At 38.9% G+C, this 21,346-nt stretch overlaps 1 pseudogene; it reads right to left on the reverse strand.

Moving 5' to 3' along the window:
* LOC109231620 overlaps positions 1-12,878 on the reverse strand; it is a 17,362-nt pseudogene extending 4,484 nt beyond the window's left edge.

Genomic DNA, 21,346 nt, shown 5'->3' on the forward strand with positions numbered 1-21,346 from the left:
AGAAGAGCATGAATTCAGGTGTAATTGGGGAGGTCAGACGTAGAACATCAACAACCTAGCCAACTACAATTTGAGAATGTCAATGTTGAAGAAGTAAGACTAGAGCTAGCCAAGGAATTTGAGGATATAAATTTTGTTGACTCTAGATCATTGATGTTGAGGATGTTGAAAGTCCTGAAGTTCATGTGTTTGAGCGCATTGGTCCACACTCCAAGCATTTTTCCACATTATGTTTGGATGATGATATGGAAATAGAGTCATCCGGACCAATTGAAGAGTCAAGGAATGAGGAACAAGGTGCATATATTCTAGAATTCTTCTTGCCAGAAAGTCAGGATTACATACCTCATACAAAGGCCAAGGAGTGCAGAATACTACATTATTTCCTTGGGCTAGTTAGATTCGTTCCACCGCCCGATGACCATAATCATAAGCTTGAATCAAAACTTGAGGTTCAATTCATAAGCTCGAGGTGGAGGCAAAAAGTGATTCACGTCGTGCCACGGCATTAAATCAAGCGCTTGTTGGGAGGCAACCCGGCTTTATTTTTTATTTTAATTTAATTTATTTTATTTATTTATTTATTTTTATTGTATTATTCTTGTAGTATCGATTTTTGATTTCTATGAACATGGAAATCAAATCTATTGGAAGGATGCAACAGCAAACCAAATGGTTGGAACTAAGTGTGAGGTACCCACACGAAGGACCAAGCCTGGGAGAAGTCTGAGTACCCCATGAACTGCTAGTGCTACGGCCTTTGGCCTACCAGGGAGTTTCTCTTACCCTCTTATGGTTATGTTGTGCATTGGGGACAATGCACACTTTTAAGTATGGGGTGAGGAGATTGTCTAGGTGACTTTTCATGCTACGCTGTGTCAGTTTAATTAAATAGTATTTTTTTTTAAATATTGGACTTTTCCCGACGATGGATCTATTAGACAATTTTCTTGAGGGATTTAAGTCTAAAGAAAAAAAAAGAATTTTTTTTTGTTAGGTAGTGTAGCAATTCCCCCTTGGTTTTTCTTTGTGTCGCGGTTCTTTTTCAAGGGTTTTATTTGAACCGGGTGTAGTTAGTTTTTTTTGTTTGGGAGTAGGAGCCATTGTGTTGTGTTTTGAATTGAAGCAATATCTCTTGACTTTGTTATGCCTTGAGAATAGTGAGTACTTTGGTTGTGACGCTTAGGCTCAGTTTTTGACTCTTTTATAAGTACCTTAAATTTTATGATCTTAAATTTGCTTAACTGCTTTGACTAGAGTGTCTTGATGAAACCAAACCTGAGTGAGTTATGTGTCATGTGTGTGTAAGGATTTGTTATATTCTGTGCATTGCATTTGATGCCTAGAACTTGCCCTGTGTGTTTGCAAAGCGAAATAGTAGTTTTGTTCAGTCTTGGAAGTGATATAGGCATTTCTTTGTTGAGCCAGATATGTATATTTTACCCACCTAATTGTTATGTATCGTAGTTAACCCCTTTGAGCCTGTAATCTTGTTTCTTTGGCAACCACATTACAAGCCTTACCCATTTGTTTGAATTAATCATTTATTTGAACCTTTTAACCTCTCATGAGCAGTTGAATTATTATGAACTGTGTAAAAGTTAAAGTGTGGGGTGGTTGGTTTGGCTTTTGAGTGGAACTAATGAATTAAGGAGAAAGGTGCGCTGTTTTGAAAAAGTAAGAGCCACTTGAATTGAAAAAAAAAATAGTTGGATTGTTGTGAAAAAATAATTCCTTGATAAGTGGTGGCTCTTGATGTAAGTGTGCTTAAAGAAGAATGGGGTAATATACATCGATGTGAAGGTGGAGTTTTGGTTTGACATAAGTATGGGGTTTGAATGTTAAAGTATATGTGTTAAAGTGCTTAGGGAGGTGTAGTCACTCTTATATCTAAATGTATCCTACCCGTCCCGCAGCCTACATTACAACCAAATAAAGTCCTAATTGATCCTAAACTGAATGAGCTCGATTAGTGGAGTAGTACACTACGGGCAAGCCTATGGTGCATCTTTTGTGGCATATGAATGTTATTTCTGAGAGTGAGTGAATTCTTTCTATCTTGAGTTCCTAAGTGTTCTTAAAATTGTATGGAACTACTCTCTTTTGTTGTGTGAGGGCACTTGATTCATGAAGGAAAGGTAATGTCAGTGACCTCTATGTTAAAGTAAGTGGGTGAGTTGTGAATAATGCGTGGTACTTGTGAGTCAAATCTTGAGGTGAAGAAGTTACGCTTTTGTGCTTAGTCTATTTTAAATACTCTTGGTGTGATGAGTTAGGAGAATTGTTTAAAAAATTCGTGTCTATAAAAAAGTATAGTTTGATTGCTCGAGGACGAGCAATAATTTAAGTGTGGGTGTTGATGATAGGCTATAATTGCGTATTTTAGTCGATTATTACACTCTAATTTACTGCACTTTAGTTGAGTTTGCGCTTTAATCGCTAGTGTTTTGCACTAACGGTGTGTTTTATGCCTTGTAGGAGTGATTCCGAGCTATATAGATGTTATGGAATGAATTCAAGTGATTTGGAGATTTTTAGTCCGAGTAAAAGCCCAAGTAATTAAGTCGGGATCGTATTCGGGGATCAACGGATGATAGAGCAACAAAACGAAGAATCGAGTAGGCATATTGTGCACTGTCTAGTAAAATGCACATAACGTTTTGCTCAGAACTCCATTTGAGCTCCACAATATATGTTTGGAAATCTAATTCAAAGGGCTACAACTTTCATGTTTTACATTTTTCCAAATTCCAAATGGAACAGGGTAAAAAACGCGATCGAAACCGCGACAGCGGACCTGAGGCGGGCTGAGGCAGTACACTTGCCAAATACCGCGTCCGTACCGCGGTTGACCGCGGCCGTCCAGACGTGAAAAATTGTTCCTTTTCGCGTAGGAGAAGGTATAATTATTTGGGCCCGACCCTACTTTGTATATATACATGAAAAATGGTATTTTTGAGGGAGGAGACCAATTTTTGACACAGATTCGACCTAAGGAGGCAGAGATACAATAGGAGCAAGGCGGAGAATTCTTCTATGAGTTTTTACTTCCTCTTCCTATTTTTTCATTGTGGTTATGACTTTTAGTATTGTAGTTTTACGTACTATTATGAATAACTAATTTGTTATCTAGGGTTTTGATAGAACCTTTTGTAGGATAAATTCTTGTTATGTTTTTATATAATTGAGTCGTTGGATTTCTCTACTTGTTCAACTACGTATTTACTTGTTGATTGAATGGCCATCGATTGACTGTGCTTATTTATTATGTGTTGCTTGAGAAATGATACATATTTAGGTAGTTGTTGAACAACGTCACTCCTAACGTATGTGAGGAATCAATACATTGGGTTTAAAGGTAGGTTTAGAAATAAGAAAGCCTTGACGTGGTCATAGTGAGCGGTTAGATGAAGCCAACTAGCGTAGTTCGAGAGAATATGTCTAGTAAATTGTTATAGTTGCTCGAGAGAGAATTACGGCACCTAAAGTGCTCACGATCAGTAGAGAATACACTGGCGAAATTGTAGGGAACATAGCTAGAAGGATTCCGACAATTGAGGAAATCATAACTCTAGACCTCCTTAATTTAGTCTCCAACCCTTTGTCTCGTTAGTTGATAATTTTACCTCTTTGTAGTATTTGCTAGTTAATTAGTTAGAATATAAATCTCAATCTTTATAATGTAGAAAATTGTTCAATCTTGTCTTCTTAGTGATTTAAACAGATACAACTAAGCCTTAGTTCTCTGTGGGATTCGACTCCGGACTTTTAGACCGGATTATATTTGCAGCGACCGCTTATCCTTTTTAGGACTAGAGTTGGGCGTGATCACCGACATGGATCAGTTGACCTACCTGAAGCAGGTCCTACAGTGGTTTCAGATAGTATCAGGACTCAAAATCAACCTCGACAAGTGTGAGATTTTCTCGGTGGGTGAGGTTGCTAACATCGATGCTTTGTCTTATGTTCTCAGATGTAAGGTGGGCCCTCTTCCCACTACTTACACGAGTCTCCAATTAGGCACTTCGCATAAGGATACTACGGTTTGGAATCCAGTGATTGAAAGGGTTGAAAAAAGATTAGCAGGTAAGCAGAAACGGAACTTGTCAAAAGGCGGTAAGGAAGTGCTTATCAAAAGCACCTTATCGAGTATGCCCACCTATTACTTGTCCTTGTTGCAAGCTCCTGTGATCATCACAGAAAAACTGGAGCGGATTCAAAGGAATTTTCTTTGGAATGCGGCGGATGGAACTAGAAAGTTTCCTCTAGTGAATTGGCAGACAGTCACTTCCCCAAAAAAGTGAGGTGGACTTGGAGTAAAAGATCTTAGAGTATTCAACAGAGCTTTGTTGGGAAAGTGAATGTGGAGATTCGGGGTAGAAGAGCATGCTCTATGGACGGAGGTCATAGTAGAAAAGTACGATTCCACGGGAGGGGGTTGGAGGACTAAGGCGATCACAACACCTTTCGGGTGTGGCATGTGGAGGAGCATCATGAAGAATTGGGAAGCCTTCAATGGCAACATCACCTACAGGATGGGAGATGGAAGGAGAATCAGCTTCTGGAATCATAAGTGGTGTGGAGAGGATACTCTGAGGGTCTCTTTCCCCCACGTCTTTAGAGTTTCAAACCAGAAGGAATTGATGGTTCAACAAATTCGCAAGGATCATGAAGGGGGGTACTATGGGACCTCTCATTTAGAAGGAACATGCAAGATTGGGAGATTGCGGAGCTCCAAGATTTGTTGGCACTGCTATATGGGTAAGACAGGCCCCAGCTTTCTTGTGATTCTTGGAGATGGGGGTTGCGTGGCGATGGTTTGGTCACTGTAAAGTCCTTTTACCAGAGTATGTTAGTGAGAGAGGAGGCCACTTTTCCATACTCCTCGATCTGGATTCCTAAGGCGCCCACGAAGGTGTGCTCTTTTGAATGGCTAGCGGCGAGGGGAGTGATCTTGAGCGGAAAATATGTGAAAGAGAGGAATTACACTTGTTAGTTGGTGCTACATGTGTAAAAGCTCAGGGGAAGAAGTTGATCATCTTTTGTTGCATTGCCCTGTGTCCTCGGGTTTGTGGAGGGCAATCCTGAATCTTTGTGGTGTTCAATGGGTGATGCCATGCACCGTAAAGGAAATGTTATATAGTTGGGCCGGATTCTGTAGAAGAAGAAAGCAAAAGGCGTGGAAGTTCGCACCATTAGCTCTCATGTGGATAGTTTGGGGGGAGAGAAATAGGAGAGCTTTCGAGGGGATTAAGGCCTCATTTGTTTTTTTTAAGATTAAGACGTCTGAATCTGAATACACATCTGAATATCAAGATGTGTATTAAGATTAAGACATCTGAATCTGAATACACATCTGAATATATTAAGATGTGTATTAAGATCAGAATACTAAAAATTAAGACTGTTTGATTTTTAACATCTGAATGCATAAAATTTATCTTTATTTGAAAAATAATAAACATAATATTCAAATGAAATACTAACTAATCTAATATTCTATCAATAAAATATATAATTTTTTAAATTATGATAGTTGTTGGTGGTGATGGCTAACGGGTGAATGCCGACTAGAGGCGGTGGTTGGTGGTAGTTTTGGTTGATGATAGTGGTTCATGCTAGTAGCTAGTAGTGATTGGTAGTGGTGGCGATTATGATTGAGGATGGTGGTGGTAGGTGATGATAGTTAATAATGACGGGTGGTGGTTTGTGATTAAGGAAGGTGGTGGTAGGTTATAATGATGGACGGTGTCGGCTGTGGTTGTTAATGGTGATGGGGTGGTTGGTTGTGGTAGTTGAGGTGGATAAGTGTTGACTGTGGGTGAAAATGATGGTGGTCGGAGTGGTAGGGATGATGATGGTCGACAATGGCGGCGGCTATGATTGAGGATGATGGCGGTGGTGGTGGTGGTGGTGGTGGTGGTTGAGTATAGCGGTGGTGGTGGCATGGTGGTAGTTGATAATGGTAGGCGGTGGCGGCAGTTAATAATGAATATGTGATAGCATCTTAATGAAATTAAGTCTCTGTTATAGATCTTAATCATACAGACCTATTCAGACCCATTAAGTGGTTGTGAAGTAAAAAAACAAACACACTTAATGATTAAGATCTGAATAATTAAGATTCAGACTTTAAAAACAAATGCACTTAATGTCTGAGATCTAAACGACTAAGATTCAGACCTTCATTAAGTGCAAACAAATGAGGCCTAAGTCTCCTTTCTCACATCTTAAGAATAGTCTTTTATCCTTGATCGCTTTTTGGTGCACTCATATAGCCCCTACTTGTATAGAAGATTGGGCGTCATCTGTAGAGAATCATGTTGTGATATAAATTCTCTACTTTTTAATATACTTCTTTATACGGGAGTTTTCTCCCTTTTGATTAATACAATTTACCTTATCAAAAAAAGTTATCAATTTGGAAAGAGTATACTAACTTTAATTGTCACCTCTTAGGACAAAAGATATGTAAAGTCAACTATCCATTCATAATGAGCTTGAACGGATAACCTTTGGCAGATTAAAATATTAAAAAAGAAATATATTGAAGTCATCCATGTAATTTTCCAGTCACCAACTGAGACTCAGACAAAACTGACAAAATGTTACTTTATCTAATATATACGGGCAAACTCTGCCTACAATATAATCAAAGAGATGGACAGCAAAGAAGACCTGAGCAGAAGAGAGCACTTGAGGTGAAAATCGGATATAGCGCTGACTGCCATAAACGGCTGAACTAACATCAAATACACTGCCAACTTAATTTACCCTGTGCAATGCAATGGGCAGTTTGAGCTATCACATGAAGTACATCAAAATCAGCGACATCATCCTCAGTCAAACAGGAGAGGTTAACAACGCCAAGATAATGAAGCAACAACTGCAGTTGTCATAGCTGATGATGACCTTAATCCAGTCTTTGCCACTTCAGGCTTGCGATTTTCTCCAGTTGATTCTTCTATCCAATGACTCAGGTGTAAGAGGGAGACCACGTGCTTCAATCTACATAAATAATTAACAGAGTGGTCTAAATATTAGTATCAAACAAGGTAAAATACCTAGTAGGATAACAGTATGTTAGCTTGTGCAGCTCAGAATTCCACAATGTAATTTAATAGAAAGTTGAATATTTCAGTCAATGAAAATAATAAAGGAGTAATCCGAGTTGACCAGTTCTAGCCCCCGTATCAAATGTCATTGTCATTTTTCATCCCTATAGTCCTTTCACCAACTTAATGTGATCAAGATATATAAGTCACAGCAATGAGCTAATCAGGATAATTTGAAAGTTTGTATTATTTTTCTTTTGATATTTTACAAAATCCTTGTATCGTTATTGTTTTTATATTTTGAACAAAATCCGATTACTTAATAAAAGAGTGAAGCAGTAGAAGTTTGTTTCTAGGAATATTTTATCAGTTTTTATCCATCTCTATCGGTTGAAAATTCCAATAAATTCAATCCTCCACTGAAATCCATGGCCATTAAAATCTTGTGTTACCGTGGTGGATGATAGTCATTCTTTTTACAATTTCTGCAGGTTTGTTCTATTCAAATTGGCTACTCTAGTTTTACTTCGTCACAAACTTATGTTATTTGCAAATGTAACTGGAAATGTATACATAGTATTTCCAATTAGAATTTTATATTTGTCCTGTGTTATTTTCTGAACTTAGAAAATATCTAGTCAAACATTAGTCCAGCAAGGTCAATTTGATTATTAAGCCAACTTTCTGGGACTAAGGTTATCTTTTTCGTAAGATATTCACTAATTGGGCAAAACCTAAATTAAACAACTGGCAGGGCAATAAGTAGTCTCGTATGAACCTTCTAAAAAAAGAATTGAAAATATACGTAAGCCGTGAACACACCTGATTCCTATACGAATAGAACTCATTGCAACCCAAGATAGTTATGTCAAGACCTTCATGGATAATGCAGTTAGTTTTCTAATTTCTTTTAAAATAATTAGGTGGTAAAGTCTAATATTCAGGAAATGTCATCATCCTCAGATACGAAAGGTGAGAGTGTCAGACATTACCCTGCAGAAGTAGTTTGTGCAATGCATCCTTCTTATCTAGCTTTGTCAAGCGTTGCATGGGCTGCAGCAACGTACGGCATACTGCACTGCGTGTTCTACAAAGGGGCCGGGTTTCTTGATTCACTGAGGTTCAACCAAAAAAATATGAAATACCATTCTCATGACTTACATATTCTTGTTATAATAAAACAGATCAATATTAAGTAGCCAGGTTATATTTGAATACTTCAAAAACATATAAAGAGAAATATTATTTCCTTTAACTGAAAGCACTTGCCTTGAAGAGAAGCTTCGAGTGCTTAAGAGACAGTTTATACATGGTTTCTCTTGCCATCTGAGGAGAAGTCAATTTAACATCTGTCCATGCCTGAAATTGAAAAAGAAAACTGCCTTACATGTCCAGGAGCAGAGGCAACTCTTTTTAACAATCAATAAGCCGAAAATCAGACATTCATGCATATAAAAGCTACTGGATAATTAAAGTAACGTAAAATGAAAAATATTCAATATATAAACATCCCAAACTTACACTGCCATTATTTAACAATTCTCCCTTTGAAAAGCTTGAAATGTGCAATCCAAGACTGATAAAGCTGCAAACTCATAAGTAGTCGATAATTTACTTGTTTTTCTTACAAAAATACGAAGAGATCAAAATGAAGCATACAAAAGAACACAAACCCTCCAACTCAATTTAAAAACAAGTCGACAACAACAAGAAATATGCCTTAATCCCGAACTAGCTGGGATCAGCTATATGAATCCTGTCCGCTCCATTTGGACCAATTTCTAACAAAACTACAGGGACTCCTAACAAGCACATGACCAAATGTAAGTACACCAACATGACCAAACCATAATCTCAATTAGCATGATATAAAATCAAAGAAAATTGATTTCACTAAAAAGCATCTTATGCTGAAATAATTCAACATGGGTTCCTCAGGGAAACATAACAAAATGCTAAACTCAGAATCATCCACCCCACGGTAATCATCTAGGCCTAACACATTTATTTACTTTTAAGCCACTGTTTAAAATATCTTTAGTCTTTAGCCACTACTTTAATAAACTTTACCTGCCCGGACGAAAACACCCTTCTGCTCATAAAAGTTCAGGACCAAGTGTCCTTAACTTTTGAACTTGCAACTCTAAATTCAGGACTTCAGGCTTACATGTCCTTAAATTTTAAACTTGCAACTCTAAGTTCAGAACTACATGTCCTTAACTTTTGAACTTGGAACTCGAAGTTCAGGATCACCTGTCCTTAAGTTCTGTGCCTGTAACTCTAAGTTAAGGACTCTTGTCCTTAACTTTTGAACTTGTAAGTCTAAGTGCAGGACCTATTGTCCTTAACTTTTGAGCTTGTTAGTCTAAGTTCAGGACCAAGTGTCCTTAACTTTTGAACTTGTAACTATAAGTTCAGGACCAAGTATCCTTAACTTTTGAGCATGTTAGTCTAAGTTCAGGACCTATTGTCCTTAACTTTTGTACTTGTTAGTCTAAGTTCAGGACCAAGTGTCCTTAACTTTTGAACTTGTAACTGTAAGTTCAAGACCAAGTGTCCTTAACGTTTGAGCTTGTTAGTCTAAGTTCAGGACCTATTATCCTTAACTTTGAGCTTGTTAGTCTAAGTTCAGGACCTATTGTCCTCAACTTTTGGGCTTCTTAGCCTAAGTTCAGGACCTATTGTCCTTAACTTTTGAGCTTGTTAGTCTATGTTCGAAACTTCAGGACCTATTGTCCTTAACTTTTAAACTTGTAACTATTTCATGGAAGCCTTAAGCATGAAACGGAAGACATTGGTGTCCATAGGATCCTTTAGTTCTACAATAACTCCTCCATGCTCATCATTAACCGAAGGAAGTAGCAGTAGCTCATGAATCCTCTTATTTTGAGCCAAAATTTTCTCCATAAGATATGTATAATTATCTGAATACGGTTCTACTAATTAATTAAGCGACTGTTATATTAAAAATAATCTCCCAAGCAAGTTATATATAGTGAAGTAAACTTCGATAAAAGTGTTGCATGCGTCAATGCCTGCATGTAGCTAGTTAACATTATATAGGCTCCACGGAGAAACTAGTCCTAAGTCTGGCGTGCGTCGTATAGGTATAGACGGTGGCTACTATGCTAAGCATTGAAAATGCTAGATAGAAAGTAAATACCACTCTAAAAAGTGGCTACCCCACACAATTTTTACTCTCCTTTTTCAATGAAATTTGTAGAAAGAGCATTTAAAATTGCTTCATAAAACTCACTATTGTATATTTCTTTGAGGGGATCTTTTGGTTTGAGAACAAGTAATATGATGTTGAAATTAGAATAAGAAATAAATAATACTAATATTATTTAATAAATATATTTTTATTGAAGATGTTGTTTAATTTTAATCTTGATTCACTTAAAATTTTGAGAGAATAGAAAATATATCATTTTATTGATTTATCTAAAGATTAGTATTTCTAAGCGGATTGAATATGAAAATAAAAATAATATTACTTATGAAAAAATAATCTCAAAATTACTTATATCGAAACAAAAATATCAAGATATTTTATGTCGAGATTACTATTCTTATCATGTCAGTAAAACACCTTATAAATATTTTAATCAGAGTGATTGGTAAGATTATAAGTTAGTCAAATCAAATTATAACAATTTTTGGGCTTTAATCACATTTGCTATGACAAATTTGATTCTTTTTCCGTTAGAACCGAACAAAAAGCAGTAGGGACCAGTTAGTCCATCTGTTATAACTTATTGGACTTGTTTGCATTTTACAATTTCCTTAGTTTGTTCTTACGAGGTCCCAACTTCTCGTCGTTATTACGAACAACCCCGAAATAAACATCCCCCGACCCCCGAGAACTGGTTGCCATTAAAGGATTCAATTTTAACTTTGATCCAAAGTAACAATTAGACTGGTCTCTCCCTGAGCTTCTCTTCATCACCGGGTCTCCATTTATCATTCTCGGGTTATTCTATTCTCTCTATAATAACAAGCTTATAATTTTGAAAGTCATAGGTTTACTCATACAATATTTTAATCTCGAACTACAATTAGGAATTTGATTATTCTCTTAATTCTTTTGATATTTTTACTTTCAGGGTCATTTTCCATCCGACAATTTTTTTCGACTTTGTGGTGTCTTGGATTTGACTTTCTGAATTTCTCCATATACGACAGAGTTGTTGGCTCAAAGTACACTCTTCATCTTTGTTTTTGTCAAATCGGTAAAAGTAGATCAAAAATGAAGCTCGTTAATGGAGGTTTGGGGGTTTCTAGAGAGTTCTTCATCAAAGAGAATAGAGGAAGAGAAATAAAAAAAATAACCGGCCAACCTTAATAGTTGTGGTCTCCTTCTATTTATAACAAGTCTATACAATGTAAAGAATGGCTAACCACTAAATGAATAACTAGTATGTTATATTAACAAAGAAAATTGGCTAACTAGTACAAAAGACTAAGTATAAAATAAAATTTGGCCCAACTTAAGTATGTTGCTTTGGGCGTGAAGTAGTGCAAGCTGGTGGCCCACCACCCCCCTTTAAGTTGGAGGGAGAAACAACCTTTAACTTGCCAAGAAAAGAGTGATGCAGGATGCCAGTTAGCGGCGGTGAATACATCTGCTAGCTAATCAGAGGTAGGAACATGTGACAACTGGATGAATCCTTCAGTCAATTTACTCTGGATGAAGTGACAGTCCACTTCAATATGTTTAGTGCGCTCGTGGAAGACAGGATTTTTATCAATGTGAATGGCTGCCATATTGTCACAAAAAAACAGAAATAGGGAAGGAAACATCAATAGTAAGATCATGCAATAACCTGGACAGCCAAACCAATTCAGCAACAACCTTACTAACAGCTCGATACTCAGCTTCAGTGGAAGAAAGATAAATCACAGGCTGTATCTTCAATTTCCAGCCCACTAGGCTATCACCCAAGAAAATGCAAAAACCAAAAATAATTTGCGAGTGTCAAGGCAAGCTGCCCAATCACTGTGAGAATAAGCCTTGATAAAGAAATCAATAGAGTTAGAGTAAAAAAGACGAAGGTCCGGGGTACCCTTGAGGTACCTAAGAAAATGTAGAGCAGCAATCATGTGAGGAAGCCGGGGAGGCTGCACAAACTGGCTCAGATGTTGAACACTAAAGCAAATATCAGGCCGGGTGTGAGTCAAGAACAATAACTTCCCTACAAGGCTTCTGTATTTCTCAGGATTAGGAAGGAGATCTCCAACATCAGCCTTAAGCTTTTGATTCAAATCCAATGGGCTAACAACAGAATGAACATCCAAGCAGTCATACTCTTCGAGTAAATCAGAAGTGAACTTCTTCTGATTTAATACGACACAATCAGGTAAGGTAGTGACCTCATTACCCAAAAAATAATAAAGAGAGCCCAAGTCTTTTATCTTAAATTCAGAATCTAGAAAGTATTTCAAAGCTAAAATCCCACATAAATCATCAGCAGTAAGGATGATATCATCAACATAAATAGCTAGGATGACTAGATAGCCAGAAGACCCTTTGATAAAAAGAGAGTAAACATTGAGGGAATGATGAAAATCTTTAGAATAAAGGGCTTGAGACAATTTGGCATACCATTTCCTTGAAGCTTGTCTAAGCCCATAAAGAGACTTTTTCAACTTGCAAGCCAAAGGAGCAGAAGAAGAAGGAGATGAAACAGAAAGGCCATGAGGTAATTTCATATAGACCTCCTCATCTAACTCCCCATTAAGAAATATATTGTTAATATCAAGCTGAAATAAAGACCAATTCTTCTTAATAGCAAGAGCAATCAAACACTTGACAGTAGACATCTTCACTACAGGAGAGAATGACTCATTGAAATCCACCTCTCAACCTGGGTGTCTCCTCTAATAACAAGCCTAGCATTGTATCTTTCTACTTCACCATTAGCTTTGTATTTAATTTTATAGACTCATTTGCAACAAATAGGCTTCTTACATAGGGGTAATTCAACAATATCCCAAGTATTATTAGCTTCTAGGGCTTCAAACTCTTCTCTCATAGCATCCTGCCAAGCTGGAATAGGGGCTGCCTGAGAATAATTATATGGCTCAAACTCTAGAGGTTGGACAACAGACCAGGAAAGAGAACTAGGTAGTTTATTATCACACCTCCTTTTTTTACTACTACACCCCGTAAAGGGCATAATAAAGGGAGTTTTTCCAATTAAAGGACAATCGAAACGGGATTCATTTTATTAAGAGATTCAGAGTCGCCACTTGGGAAATTTATGGTGTCCCAAGTCACCGGTTTGAATCCCGAGTCGAGGAAAAGGTTTGACTCTGTTTAGCAGTCGCGAACCAGAAATTCAGGTAAGGAATTCTGTTAACCCGGGAGAAGGTGTTAGGCATTCCCGGGTTCCGTGATTCTAGCACGGTCGCTCAACTGTTATATCTGGCTTAATTATCTGATTTTAATACAGTTTGAACCTATGTGCAATTTTAAATTGTTTACCGCTTTTAATTAATTTTAAGGAAATTAAACGTCGTTTAAAACATATTTTCGGATCACGTCACATGAAATGCACCCGGATCCTCAACACATTTTATTCAACGTTTTGGATTTGGATTTGGGTCACATGAAATGCACACCCGAGTTTAGGAAAGTAGATTATTAAAATAACGCGCCTAAAACAATTACGCATTTTTAACTTTGCGAGGGCCATGGAAATTTGCTAAATGGCACGCCTCGAATTCTAAGGATTGAACAAAATTAAATGAGGGCCGTGCATTTTTTGTGAATTTTGTTCGGCACGGCACATCTCGATTTATTCTAAAGGAAATTCCAAGATAAATCCTCGAGGGCCATAAACTATTGATGTCAACCAAGTTCAAACCTATATCCAACCCCAAATTATTTATTCAAATATACTTGACTAATTAACGAGATCAAAATTTAACCAAAGTCGTGGACGACTATCACAAACATAATTACATTACTTAGCAGCATATGAATTGAGCGTGGAAGCTACATTGAGATAAGGCCAAAATAACAAATTAATAGGAACTAATAAACTACTTCTCATGCTTTACATCGTAGGAACAAAACAAAATATCACACCAAAGGATTATACTAGCAAGATAATAAGCATAATAAAGAGAGAGAGAGAGAGAGAGAGAGAGAGAGAGAGAGAGAGAGAGAGAGAGAGAGAGAGAGAGAGTGGACCTTTAAGCAGTTTGCTCGATAGTAAAGCTTTCCACAACAACTTACAGTTAATCGAGGGACAAGAAATCCGGCGATGGAAACTCGGGAATACAGCAAACAATAAACTCGAGACTAACTTAAGGTGAAAATAAACACATGGATGCAACAACAGATCTTACGAATCAGCACAAATCACTGGTTGTGGCATGTACAAGAGCATTCCAACATGTAATATCACCTCCAACATCAGAAGTCATTTCTATTTGCTTTACATGCTCTTACAAAAAAAACAGGACCAGCTGAACATTTATGCATATACGCATAGCACTATGTGCTGTAAATGTATATCTCAAATTCCATACGACGAAAGCTAGTTCACAGGAACAACCAAACATCATAGTTAAGGCATATACTACTGATGATATACGTTATTATAAAACAAACATTCATGAAAGATGAAGCAGATCAACTCAAAATGCTCATTAACAACATTACTTCATTCAACATGCATTATGAAATTCAGAAGTTCTATATCAGTCAAGAGTGAGGCCAAAACGAAACTTTACATGAATCTGAAACTCAACACTGACCTCGACCGGAAAAGTTACTGACCCTCGACGGACCGGAAATGAAAACATCACTGCGCTTTTCAACCTCGAACGGCAATAGGGCTCGAATTGGAACCAACGCCGAACAACGACTCAGGTCACATCCATCTCAGTTTCATGCTCAAAGTTTCTGCTGGATTTTCGGCCAGTTATGGTAGCTGTTGCTGCTGGTTTTCTAGCGAGTTGTGGCGTGAGGTGATGGAGTTAAGATCGTGGGCTGGTGGAGGACGATTTTGGTGTTCAGAGGTCGCGCCGGCGTTTATGGTGTTCGACAGCAGCCGGCGCTGGCTGGAAACAGAGGAGCTCGTCACCAGCGAGTTGCAGAAGAAGAAGGTGGCGATGGAGAGGAAGGTCGTTTTTGGACTGGTTTCCGGCAGTTGCTTCCTTGCTTTTTTGCCGGTTCGATTTGTTGAAGAAGATGGTTTGATGAGGGGTCTGATTTGTTCTCTGCGGCGCTACTGATTCCCCCCCCCCCCCCCCCAAAGCTCATTGTAGGCATTACCAATAATATAGGTCTAGAGTCTAGGTTTACATTTTGTGTATTTTGCCAATTAGTCCCTAGGTCTTTTTGTGTTAAGTCCTTAGGGTTTTTTTTTTTAATTTGTTTTTGTTCCAAAGAAGAGTCTAGAAGGGTCCCTAGGCTTAATGGACTAATCCGAATTGGGCCAAGAATTGGGCTCTAAAACTCTTAAAATTATGATCCAACACCTTATTGACTCCTTTTAAAATAAGATAAAAATACTACACAATGCAAAATCTAACATGAAACTATTATATATTTTTTGGTATTTTCAAGATTATGTAAATATAAAAATAAGTACTATTTTGTATATTTTTTATTTAAATTTACGAAAGATACGTAAGCTAAAATATTTTTTTGTAATTTTCCATTTTTATGATGAAAATAAAGTCAAGAAGTCAAAAATAGTTGAAATAGCCATATTAGGCCTAAATTAAATATTTACATGCTAAAATATAAAAAATCTTGGGGAGGGTCAAAAATCACATGTCTACATTTATAATGTAATCCTTTAGATAGGAGGGGTGAGTGTGTGTTCTAGCAGATCCTCTAAGTGGTGCAACAGAGGTGGAAGGAAAGAAGTAGATGAGACAGAGTCAAATAAAACATCAGTAATGTGAGGAGATGGTGAAGCGTCAGCAGGTGAAGGGAGGTTGACAGAAATCGAATGGTGGTTGTCAGTAACATTGGGGAAAGATGGAGCATTAGAAGGGAAAGAAACTGAAAGAGGACTAGAAGGAGTATCAGGAGGTGTAACGATCCGACCGGTCGTTTTGAGCCCTAGCGTGCCGTTTAGCAGTTCGAGGCCATGAGCAGCTTCAATTCAGACATTATGACTTGTACGCGTGGTCGGAATTAAATTTCGGGAAGTTCGGAGTTGACTTGGAGAGGAAATTCTCATTTCGGAAGCTTTAAGTTGAGAGAATTGACTAGGATTGGATTTCAGATTAAACGACCTCGGAATCAGGATTCGAGGGTTCCAGCAGGTTCGTATGATCATTTCGGACTTGGGCGTATGCCCGGATCGGGTTTTGGGGGAACCGGGAGTGTTTTGGCGCCTATTGTGGAAGTTAGCATTTTGGAAGAAATTTCATAAGTTTGGGCTGAAGTGCATTTCAGTGTTATCGATATTCGTTTGGGATTCCGAGTCTGGGAGTAGCTCCGTATGGTGATTCTGGAGTTGGGAGCACGATCGGAAGTGAATTCGGATGTCCGTGGAACATTTTGGAGCCATTTGGCTAAGGATAGAAATTTGAAGGTTTTTGAGAGGTTTGACCGGAGGTGGACTTTTTTATATCGGGGTCGGAATACGATTTCGAAAGTTGGAGTAGGTCCGTAATGTCAAATATGACTTGTGCGCAAAAATTTAAAGTCAATCGGACGTGATTTGATAAGTTTAAACATTGAAAGTAGAAGTTTGAGATTCTAGAGTTCATAAAGCTTGGATTGGAGGTCGATTCTTGATTTTAGCGTTGTTTGATATGATTTGAGGCCTCGAGCAAGCCCATAATGTGTTTTGGGACTGGTTGGTATGATTGGTTGAGGTCCCGGGGGCCTCGGGTGGATTCCGGGAGGTTAACGGATCGAAAATGGAATTTTGGAGATAGCTGAAGGGGTCTGGTTGTTGGTATAACCGCTTCTGCGGAGGGTTCACCGCAGAAGCGAGGAATTGAACCGCAGAAGCGGTTGGGTGTGAAGAGAGCTGGGACCGCAGATGTGGTCGTTTTGCCGCAGATGCGGGACCGCATCTGCGGAAGAGAGGGCGTAGAAGCGGATAAAGGGGAGCCTGGAGGAAACCGCAGAAGCGGTAGGATGGCTCGCACCTGCGGAACCGCAGAAGCGGTAAGGGAACTGCAGGTGCGGAAAAGGCTGGAGGCAGAAAGTGTTTTAAAAATCGGGGTTTGGCCATTATCTCTCATATTTTCTTTGGTTTGGGCGATTCTTGGAGGGTTTCAAGAGGGAATTTTCATCATCAACGATAAGGTAAGCTATCCCCACCTATCTTGAGTTAAATACATTGATTATGTATGGATTTTAGCATGTAAATTGGTAGAAATTTGGGGTTTTGGTGGAAAGACCTAGAAATTGATATTCTTGGAATTTGACCATGATTTTGGGTATGGAATTGAGAGTAAATTATATATTTGAGTTCGTGAAGTTATGGGTAAGCTTAATCTTCAAAAAAATTCGGAATCCGGGCACGTGGGCCCGAGGGCATTTTTGTCAACTTTTCGATCGGGGTTAGGAATTGTTATAAATTGGATTAATATGAGTAGTTTATCGTATATTAATGAATTTGCATGATCATTGGCTAGTTTTGGAGTATTTGGCATCGATTCAAGTCTTCGGAAGGGCGTGGAATGCCGGTTATGGATCTTCGGAGCGAGGTGAGTCTCCTTTCTAACCTTGTAAGAGGCAATTGTCCCCATAGGTGAATTAATTGGTTATGTGCTCCTATTTGTGGGGGCTACGTATGCACGAGGCGACGAGAGTCCGTGCGTAGCTACTATTATGTTATTGTCCGGGTAGTCTAGGACCCAAAAGCATGTTGTACTTGGAATATTTGTAATGTTATTGACAGTTTGAACTGCTTAAATCCTATCTAATTGGTAAATGAATTTCTAAAAGGAATTTAACTTCATTTTTCTGAATTGCTAAAAGAGAATTGGTTTTCTCTGGATAATTGTGTCCTGATGACTTCTTGATTGACTGTCTGTGCGTGTTTAAATTCTGGAACGGGTCGAACGCCTCGGTAGATTAAATAGATGCATCTATGGTTCGCGCCACTCGACCCTCTGGCAGTGCACAGTTTAAATATTGTTGGATCGGGCCGTACGTCCTCGGCATGATTTGCGCATGCTTGTATTGCTTGCCTTGAACTTGTTAAAGTTGTTATAGCCTCTTCCCGGCTTGAGAATATTTGTATAAATGATGAAAAGGAATTTGGAAATTTCCTATAAAAGAAAGAATTGCTTACTTGCTTCACTATATTGGATTAAAATTATGCTTATAAAAATCCATGATTTAATATATCATTGACATAACATTATTGGACCTTTAGTAAGTGTCGAAGTCGACCTCTCGTCTCTACTTCTTCGAGATTAGACGGGATACTTACTGAGTACACGTTGTTTTTGTACTCATACTACACTATGCACCTCTAGTGGCCTAGTGGGCGTAGCATCATGGTTGACACGGAGACTAGGTGAGCTGTATTTCCTCGAGGCGACTCGCAACTAGTATAGTCTCTCTCAGGATTCTATTTATTTTCTGTCCAATTGTATTCCGGACAGCTGTTGTACTTTATTCGGTTTTTCTTAAAAATTGCTCATGCACTTGTGACACCGGGTTCTGGGGATGTTTATGGGTTTATTCAGAAATATTAAAAAAAAATTTGTTAAATGTCTCATTATTTCTTCAGTGGAATGTATTATGTATTGATTAAACGTATAAAAGAAGTGGTTTGATCCATGGACGTCTGTACAGAGACGTCTGTACTTATCCTCGGGAGGCTGCAGGACTGTTAGAAGTACTTCCCTTCTTGATTCCTCATCGTGCAATTTGATCCATGGAGGCTTATGCCTTTAATTCCTTCCTATTCAATCTTGTGCGACGCGAACCGTTTCTTATAAATCGAGAATTGAAGAATTGTTATGGTACTACCGATGCAGTGCGGGGTGTTTCTCCTTGTATAGTTGTCTGAGCTATTATCGTCGCCTTGTGGAAGGATATTCTGTCGTTTCAGCTCAGTAGCGGTACTTCTGAGAGCTCTAAGGCTAGGCACAAGTTGCCATTATGCTATAAACCATTGTTCCGCGGTATTGGTATGATGGTAGGACATTTGCCTACCTGTTGGGGCAGTGACTGACTTGAAGGGAGGTTTACTCAGTGCATAATCTAGAGATTCAGTATTTTATTCCCGGCAGGGGAAAGGCAACGGGACTAAGAATGGTCATATGTGGGCTGGTGGAGTAATGAGACTTGGTATTTGCGAGCGTGGTGGAGCTTTCTTCTATGATGGGGTGTCGTTGTCCTAATTGAACGTACTAAGTTCGCCGGTGTTATGATCTTCTACAATTCGCCTTTGGGGCAAGTTATTGTGAAATAGTATTGAAAATGCGGTTGTCAGATATCGCAGGGTGTGCTAGTTCAGGGTTGAATCAGTGTTTCTAATGTCGACGGTATGAGGAAGATGATCTTCCAAAAGGTGTAAAGTTAGCAGCAATTGTGGGTTCAAGTGCCACGAAGATAGATTTTATTTAAGGCAACAACTGAGCAGCAACGGACGAGAAGGAGCATGTGGGGAGTGTCAGGCGGTAGTTAAAAATTTCTAGAAGGCCAGGTATAAGAAGCAAAGGTCGAGTAGTCGACTAAAGGGGTGAGTTTCGCCAAAGTGGGAGAGTTTGGAGTGATTTGGGAATTTTAGTGATTGGTGATTTGGGCCTACGGATTAATTTCGAGTACGGGCTATCAGGCGGCAGGATATTTTGATATAACGGAAAGGGGCTGCTAGAAATGGAGAAGGATACAACCATAACTTGAATTGGAAGGATGTTGCCGCTCATTTAATTGATGTCCACGAGGGGTGAATGGACTTATGCAGCTGGAGAGTGAGCCCAGACTCAGGATGGGCTGTTGATGTCGTAGTGATGGTACCCCGTGCAGCAACATTGGAAGATGTCGGGAAGTGATTTCCACAGGTGGGTTATTCCCTGTGAGCAGGTTAGCGGTCGCGTGGTTGGCGAGGCTTCTGCGAAGAATTCTATTGGTTATACAGCAAAGAGATCGGTCGTGCGAATATGGTTGATGATTCAGAGTATAAAAAGGGGTTTTACAGAAAGATTACGAGAATTTTGGCGGTTGATCGCGCAAGGTTATGTCAGTAAGAGATAAGGAATCCTGGTGAATTTCAGAGTTGTGTAATAGTAGCTTCAAGCTAAGTGGGAGAGTCCCACCGCCTACGATTGGATTGTATGGTTATCTTCTCGTGAGGCTTCGAGTTATCGGCGTATTGGTAAGTTATGTCAGCTACAGGAAAAGAGCATAAGTGATAATTTGGGCAAAGGAATTGTTAAAGGTGTGCTATGATTGGCCTTATTGGCTCATGCTCAGACTTGGGAAAGAATTCTATGCCTTGCATGGATGCGGATTTCTAGGAAAGTGATTCTGCCGGGTAATTCGTCAAGGGGGTATTCATGTGTTAGAAGATTTATGGAATTGATTATTCGGGCCAAGTCAGAGCGGGTGGCTCTCAACAATGATCCTAGTAAATTCAAAGGTTAAAAATGTGGTGCCTAAGGATTTAAGCCGCAATGTGTTTAGGAATCGGGCTTGTGAAGCAGCTCACGATAAAAGGCTCAGAATGTTCTATGATGTTTTGACTTGCAGCGTAGCACTGAGAAGAAAAGAAGAAAAAGGACTTCCGATTCGTAGAGGAATTATCAGAATGGATGTGCCAGTCGAGATGCGAATGTGCGTACAAGGAAGGTATGAAATTGTTCGTGGGATTTGGAACAACATGGCTCGTGTTTCAAGGCCACTCGGGTGGAGTGCATTATGTGTTGAATGAAGTTATTATTACTCTAAGGCAATCAAAGATAAATTGGAAGAAAATAGATTGATTAGTCATAGTTGAATTGGCGTATTGGTGGCAGTGATCAGTTCCTTCAGCGCGACCAAGTTATGCAAGTGATTTGTGGCGGTACGTGTGAGGCTGGTCGGCCGCTGTAATTGATGTTATTCAGAAGTATTCTACTGTTATGGCCTGTCATGTGTAGGCGGGTCCCGGAAGTGCTATGGTGGCTTAAGACCACTACTTAGAGATTTGGCGTATTCTACGGTTATGAGAATTCACCTGTGTGTCGCAATGGTTCTCCTGGAGTGAGTTAAGTGGAAAGTTTTTATACGATGAAGTGTTAATCTATTAGTGGTCCCGGAGTTATGATGGGAATCGTGTTCTATCGTATATTGGCGTGTTGGGTGCAGT

The sequence above is a fragment of the Nicotiana attenuata genome, chromosome 8, assembly GCF_001879085.1.
Source record: "Nicotiana attenuata strain UT chromosome 8, NIATTr2, whole genome shotgun sequence".
Classification (NCBI taxonomy): domain Eukaryota; kingdom Viridiplantae; phylum Streptophyta; class Magnoliopsida; order Solanales; family Solanaceae; genus Nicotiana; species Nicotiana attenuata.